This window comes from Octopus bimaculoides, chromosome 1 (genome assembly GCF_001194135.2).
Source record: "Octopus bimaculoides isolate UCB-OBI-ISO-001 chromosome 1, ASM119413v2, whole genome shotgun sequence".
NCBI classification, from domain to species: domain Eukaryota; kingdom Metazoa; phylum Mollusca; class Cephalopoda; order Octopoda; family Octopodidae; genus Octopus; species Octopus bimaculoides.
Genome location: NC_068981.1, coordinates 130,393,265 through 130,400,124, shown reverse-complemented (window position 1 = coordinate 130,400,124; position 6,860 = coordinate 130,393,265).

Here is a 6,860-nt window from a genome sequence, read left to right as displayed (position 1 = left end):
CGCCCGGTCTGGGAATCGAAACCGCGATCCTACGACTGCGAGTCCGCTGCCCTAACCACTGAGCCATTGCGCCTCCGTATGTAATCTGGGTACATATGCATCATACATGTATGTATGTTCGCAATATATATATAATGCAAATCTACATCTAAGTTTTTCACCCATTCTGTCTCTATAATACCCTTCTGCTATCTCTTGCACTTTTCTATCACCCCTCTCCTGTACCATAACTCCACCTTGTATTAAAGGAAAATATTAAACCTGTTTATTTTCAGTCCTTCCTAGCACCATCTGTATCTCTTTCTCTCCCCTTTCTTTCTCATCGTGATGTTGGACAAAGAATTGCATCGGATATGTCGGTGTCCAATATTCCCATCCATTTACTCTCTTGTAATGATAGCCATGACTCACTCAAGTAACTCTTATTGATATCCATCACTCACTCACCCTTGCTATCTTGATTATTCATCACCCACTCACTCTCTCTCTCTTTCTCTCAACAGTTATCATTACTTTTCTATATTCTTTACCACCACCACTCCTCCTCCAGAAAACATATAAGTAATATCCATCATTCTATCCTACTACTAACCATTTCTATGACTGCTCACCATTTTCCTCCTCTCTTTTCATGATGATAATGATGAATATGATGACAACGACGACAGCGGCAGCAGCAACAACCACAACAATGAAGACGACGACAATGAAGACGACGACAACGATGATGATGATGACTATGATGGTGATGATATATCTGATATTTTTATGAACTTTCTATCCCATATTTCACTGACTGATATCTTCATCAGTTTTCTATCCCACAGAAAATTTCAGTGTATGAAATGTAATGTAAGACAGATAACTATGAAAGATATTGTGCAGGGAAATGTAATGAAATTTCAGCAAAGCTAATTATTATCTGGGGAAGTTGTCCAATTATAGATTATAATAATGAGAAATATTTCAGCATGTTTTATGTAATTAGTCAAGTTCATAAACAAGCCTCCTGGCAACTCATACAGTTGCACACTTGCTATTGTTGCAGATATATTAGCTAGCCTTAACAGATTGTTATTTTCTACACTATGCACTAATCTTGAATAATATACTTGCATATTTTCACACTTGTACAATTAACGCTTATAATTTAATTAGGGATAAGTAATTAACTGGATTGTATGTCTGAATACTTTCATGGTGGTTTAATTACAGATTTAGAGATAAAATAACCAGGTGGCATTAGGTACCAGACCATTAGTGGCAAGCTGGCAAAATTGTTAGCACACTAGGCAAAATGCTTAGTGGCATTTTGTCTGTCCTTACGTTCTAAGTTCAAATTCTGCCAAGGTTGACTTGGCCGTCCATCCTTTCGAGATCAATAAGATAAGTACCAGTTAAGCACTGAGATTGATGTAATCGATTTAACCTCTTCCCAGAAGCTGCTTGTCTTGTGCCAAAATTTGAAACCAATATTATGCTGTCATCCCATCCAAAAGATTTACTTCTTTACTCACTCATTTCCACAAAGTCTTATTCTAAGTTTCTCCTGTACAGCTAGCCCATACATCAGGTAGCAAAATGTCTTTAAACATCCTACTTTGGAGCATAATTGCCTGCATCTCCCCAAGTGATGCTAAGTTGCTTCAGATCTTCTTTGAAGATGGCACCCAATGTCTTTTTGGATCTCTCTCTTCTTCATCCCTTTGGGATAGCTGTCTTGGGTATTCATTCTTTTAGTAATTGGAAAACATGACCTTCAAGTCTCACTCCTCTTTCTATCACAATTTCTGGCAGGCTGCACAGATTGGCTTGTTTCAGGACTTCACTGTTTGTGATTCTGACCCTGCAGGTGATCTTGAATATTCTGCATAGTAACCATTGGTGGAATGCATTTAACCTCTGAGTGATCTTGGTAGTCATTTTCCAAGTTTGTCCTGCATAGACTGCTGTTAGCAGGACAATGCTCTAGTATAGCATGATATTCATATCATTGCTAATCAAAGTGTTAGCTTAAATCTTGTTCATTCCTCTAAACACTGCTGCAGCATGCTCAATTCTGGAATCAAAATCTGCTTCAGAATCATCAGCTGCCCAGAAACATGAAATTGGTGACATCTTCAACAGGTTAGTTCTACATAATCAAATGCAGATTACCTTCTTTATGAGCTCTTAAAGGGTAAAGACCCCCTTCGGTCATGAATGACCATGGAATTGCACCTAGAAAGTTACCCTCTGAGACACAAGTCCAGGCAAGGTTGTGTATGAAAGACCAGTAGTTGCCCATGCATACCAACACCCCGCTCTCCACACCACTAATGTTATCCAAGGGAAAGGCAAAAACCAATACAGCTTGGCACCAGCGACGTCACAACTCATTTCTACAGCTGAGTGAACTGGAACAACATAAAATAAAGTGTCTTGCTAGAGAACACAACACACATCCCAGTCAAGGAATTGAATTCACTACCTCATGATTGTGAACCCAACGCTCTAACCACTGAGCCATGCGCCTTTTACATGATCTTGTAGAGACTCTGAAAATAATTTAAGTGAGAATATATTGTACCCAAAGAAAATATTTACCTGATGGTTTATGCTGTGTGTGTGATGTGCTCGATTAGGAAAAGATTATTAAGCACTAACCATTATAAGCATTTTGGAACCAGAACTAGAGTTTAACTTCAATTATAAAGTAAATCAAAATGACTGATGGACTCTTTCTGTTGCCAACCCTCATTTGCTTCTAATCAAGGTAATATTTCTCTAGGGTCAGACATGCTTTCATAGAATGATGGAAATGAATGACACTGCTTGTATGACAGTGACACTCATTTACAACTATTATGCAATGTCAAGACAAGGAGAGATAAACATATATATACACTCTCAATTACATACACATACATATGCTTATACACACACACACACTCATGCACACAGACATGTGCATGTGTGTGTGTGTGAGAGTGAGAGAGATGGTCTCCTTTCAGTTTCTACCTGCCAAATCCTAGGCTTTAGTTGCCCAAGGTGCCTTGAAGTAGGACTGAACTCCCAACTATAGGATTGAGAAGAAAACTTCTTAATCACACAGCCATGCTGGCACCTTGTGTGTGTGTGTGTGTGTGTGTGTGTGTGAGAGAGAGAGAGAGAGAGAGAGAGAGAGAGAGAGAGAGAGAGAGAGAGAGAGAGAGAGATAGAGAGAGAGAGAGAGAGAGAGAGAGAGATAAGCTGCCATACTGCTTGTTTCCATTTGCCATATTTGGTTAACTGAATGCTTTGGTAGAAAACACATGCTCACAGTACTGTATGCAGCACTGAGATAGGATTGAACCTGGAATCATCTGGTTATAAAGTGAACTTATTATAATGACAGCACCATGCCAAATAACATTTGGCAGTATTTTAAAATCTGTGTAACTGCAAAGCACTTGTTCCTAAATTTCTTGCAGATTTATTAAATAGTAGATATATCCAGCTCCTTCTTCACAAGAAAACAAACATTATAATGTCCTAAAAAAATATATCAGCATGAAATAAGCTTCCTGTTTTTTCTAGCTAAACATCATGTTGAAGAAATCAATCAAAACAGAACCTTCTAGGAACTGACAATAACAAGAATGAATATATTAACTTCCACTTACTAGTATAGAAAAAAAAAACCAAAAAATAATTATGGTAATTTAGTTTCTATAATATTCCATATATAAATAGGGTGGTTTTTATTTATAAAGTAAAGTTATAAATAAACATTGTTTTTATGTGATTTAATTTAGTCAGCTAAACGATTGAATGACCGAGGTCAATTAAGCTGTCGATAAAAACCTGACTGGATTTAAAGAGATGGATGTTTGAAGAGTGTTGATTTTCAAGGGAATTTATTGATTATAGAGTGTATGTTTGCTTTTATTGATGCTGATCAAATTGCTATTTAAGAATAGTAAGTACTACTAATACAGCTTCAAATGGCCCCAATTTAGATAAATAAGATATAGATGCCTTATCTGAAAACTGAATAGTAAATATTGTTTGAGTATAATGGATAGAATAAGTTATACATAGAAGTCAATATCATTAACAACTTATTCAAAAGCAGGCCATTGTTATATTGCAAACATTGTATGGTCATATTCTCAAGACAAATATATAACTTTGTTATCAATCCTTTCACAAACCTTTAAGGATCCATAAGATTGTTAATTTATTGTGGCTACTGTTGCAGCAAGCTTGTTGTTGTTGTTGTTGGCACTCCATCGCTTACGACGTCGAGGGTTCCAGTTGATCCGATCAACGGAACAGCCTGCTCGTGAAATTAACGTGCAAGTGGCTGAGCACTCCACAGACACATGTACCCTTAATGTAGTTCTTAGGGATATTCAGCGTGACACAGTGTGACAAGGCTGACCCTTTGAATTACAGGCACAACAGGAACAGGAAGTAAGAGTGAGAGAAAGTTGTGGTGAAAGAGTACAGCAGGGTTCGGCACCATCCCCTGCCGGAGCCTCGTGGAGCTTTAGGTGTTTTCGCTCAATAAACACTCACAACACCTGGTCTGGGAATTGAAACCGCAATCCTATGACCGCGAGTCCGCTGCCCTAACCACTGAGCCATTGCACCTCCACAGTCTCAGCAAGCAGATGGAAGATATATAGTCCTCTGTAAAGATATCAGTCTGCTGTAAGCAAAACTGAGCATTCTCCAAAGAGCTACTACATATTCCCATTTGCTAAGTAACCTGAAGTATATACAATGAAGTACCATGCTCAAAATTACAAAGATATGCCTGAAATGGATTTAAACACATGACTCATGATCTAGTATCCCAATACTTTATCCAATTTTATATTTGTCCTTTGCTTGTGAGAAAATTGCTGTAATGGTAACTTTTTTTCAGTTAAGGGCCTCTTTTTAATGTATATCTTAATATTACAAATAACACTCAATGTAAAGGCCAGTGGCAGCTCAGGAATTCTAATTTCAGCTTCCAATTCTTGCAGCTGAGTGTTTCCCTTGGAGATAACCAAGATTAAGCCTCACTCCCAAGAACAAGAACAGTCCCTCCAATATGCTTCTACACAGTTTCCATTAACCAAATTTCCTTCACCAGACTTTAATCAATCTATGGTTATGGTAGAAGATGCTTGCCCAAAGTATTATAGGTGGATTTGAACCTAAAACCATAGAGTTGCAAAGTGAAATTCGCAACAATTGAGATATGATTATGGATCTGAAGTTATTGAAATTTTCTATAGATATAAATAATTGTTTTTAACATAGGCTCAATGGCCACAAACATTGAGGAAGGAATTTTGGCTGATTAAATCAGCCTCAGTACTTAACTGGTACTTTATTTTATTCACTATGGAGAGTCAAAGTTGACTTCAACAGTATTTGAACTAAGAATGTAAAAAGCCAAAACAAATGTTGCAATGCATTTTCCCGATGCATTGTTAGCATGAAAGTCAAGGCTGACCTCAACAGTATTTGAACTAAGAATGTAAAAAGCCAGAACAAATGTTGCAAAGCATTTTTCAATATTTCTTTCTATATAGCTCTATCCCATCTTTGAAAACATTTTACAGTGCATCCTATTTCCTAGAAAAGCAAACTTTCAAATGCTATCAGCTACCAACCTAGTGTTTTCACTTCCAAAATCTCAAAGATGATGAAAGTAATCATTAACAATCATATCCTTATTCTCTCTAATTATCTCTCCCTCCTTAGTGAAAATGTGTAGAGTTTCTATAGAACTAGATCTATCAGAAACCAGCTGTCCTATATCACTCACCAAAAGTATTTTGCTCTCAAGAATTTCAGCAAAAAACAATGTCATTGTCCTTATTGGAACCATTGAAAATCTGTTTACTATCAAAAGGTCATAGTGTCAAAAAGACAGAGGAAAAGCTAATCTATGATTTTTCAGTGAATATTGAATATGGTTCCGTTTTTGGCTATTCCATTTTTTTTTTTTTTTTTGTATATTGTGTTGTTGATAATAATTTGGCTCACATTCCCTTCCTATTTCTGTCATCATAATAGGATCACTTCTTCCTTTGCAGTTAATTACAGAGATGATATTGTGATGCTTTTGTCATTTCTAAACATTCAGTTGCGTAGTTGAGTGTTTGATGTTGCTGAACAGCTTGTTTTGACTTTAAAGTAGTTATAGTATGCTATAATATATTTGCTGGTAATTCATACATTCAATTTCTTCCCCAAATACTGGGTGTCACCCAGTGCTACAATATTTTTATATTGTTTTAGTCTGGGAAAGCAGGCCCAGGTTAACCTTTTAGCATTTAAACCAGCCATGTCCAGCCCAAATATTCTACTGTTCCATGTTCAAACTGACCAGATCTGGCCTCTTACACCAACCCTACAATGTCATTCTAATAATAGACAATTACAACATTGAAATCTCAAAGCCATGAGAAATACATGATTAATACAAAACAATGTGAATTAATAAACATTACTTTAATTTAGATGTTAAAGGGTTAGCTAAACATTAAATGATACATATTTACAACACCAAGGGAAGGAGGACACACCAGAAATTTTTCCAATGCTGAATTCACTGTGGAGAAAATTCTTTTATTTTTTTACTTATTTCAGACATTAAACTGCAGCCATGCTGGAACACAACCTAGCAGAATTATAGTAAAATAAATCAACTCTAGTCCTTTTTTTTTAAGACTGGTACTTATTCAATCCATCTCTTTTGTTGAACTGCTAAGTTACAAGAATATAAACACACCAACACTAGGTGGTCAAGTGGTAGTGCAGAACAAACACAGACACAGCCATATGCACACCCATACACATATACATATCATATAATATATATATATATATATATA